Source organism: Sceloporus undulatus, chromosome 6 (assembly GCF_019175285.1).
Source record: "Sceloporus undulatus isolate JIND9_A2432 ecotype Alabama chromosome 6, SceUnd_v1.1, whole genome shotgun sequence".
In the NCBI taxonomy this organism is placed as follows: Eukaryota; Metazoa; Chordata; class Lepidosauria; order Squamata; family Phrynosomatidae; genus Sceloporus; species Sceloporus undulatus.
The window spans coordinates 90,305,472-90,306,686 of record NC_056527.1 but is presented as its reverse complement, the minus strand read 5'-3'; positions in this window follow the sequence as shown (position 1 = coordinate 90,306,686).

Sequence of the window (1,215 nt, the reverse complement as noted above, 5' to 3'; positions counted from 1 at the left end):
GCGTGATAGACTACCACACACAATTTCAGGCAATGGCAAGCTATTTTCGGGCAATGGTAAGTCAGTTTGAATTCAATTCGAATTCATGTGAATGCATTCTGGTCCCACTTTCTTTTCATTCGAAATTAAGAGAAATTCCTCTCGTGTGATAAACTCCTGAGTAAACCTAGTGAGACAAAGCTGTAGGAGGAAGTGTGTGCCCAGGGATCGTGGCCCACATCATGGAGGGCTCCACAAACAAGTTGCTTTAGGCAAAGTCCAGAAGTTGGTGTCAGGACTTGAGGAGGGACTTTGCACAGTGATGGATAAATATGGTAAATGACTTTGAAATCAGAATCCCCCTAGAGAGATGGATGAATTTGTCCTTCCACTTTCTCTCACATTTAGACTTTGTGAATTTCAAAGCTATGAAGATATTTGTGAATGTCGGTAAGCTCACATCAAAATCAAAGCAAAAAAAGTCCTTGCCATCTTCACTAACTTCAACAGATACAACTATTCCCAGCACAAAGAGGACCATATTTTTACCTGCCTAACTTGCAGTTCTTACAGGTGAGGTGTCTGTCAGGGGGAAAAGAAAAGAGATAGCAGCTATAATTCAGCCTGTCAAACAGGAATAAATACAGTGGGATGCAAACTCATACTTACAGTTAATTTCTCAAAGCCCTCTGTCTAGATAAATTAAATCTGCTCATTTCAGTTTATAGGCACTCCTTAGTTAACAAAGCTTCTGACAAAGAAGCTCCTTTTTACAAAGTCTTTTTACAGACACCTTTTCTTCCTTGTTCTCTGTTGTACTGAAAGTCGTTTAGCAGCTTCAGCTTTTGGAGGGTGGTGAGGGACAGCTGACAAAACATTTTCTGGTGTTGAGTTGTAGCAGGGTGTCTTCAATAAAACAATATACATATTGCAGCTAAAGGCCACATGCAAAAGGCAAAGTAAATCAACCTACAACCAGAATCTCTTACTGAGTGTGTGTGATTAACAAAACAGAGAGACAGAGAGAAAATAAGCTTACCTCACCAGCAGCTCCAAGCATGGATCTATAAATGTGCTCACCTTAATAGAAACCATAAGGAAAGTGGAGACTGGAGAAAGAAAAACAAAGATCCCTTTATGCATTTTGGAAGAAGCATTCAAGTGTTCTCTAGAAGGTTTTGTTTACTTATACAAAGCTTATTTACTTGTACAAAGCTTGCCTGATTTGGTTGATTT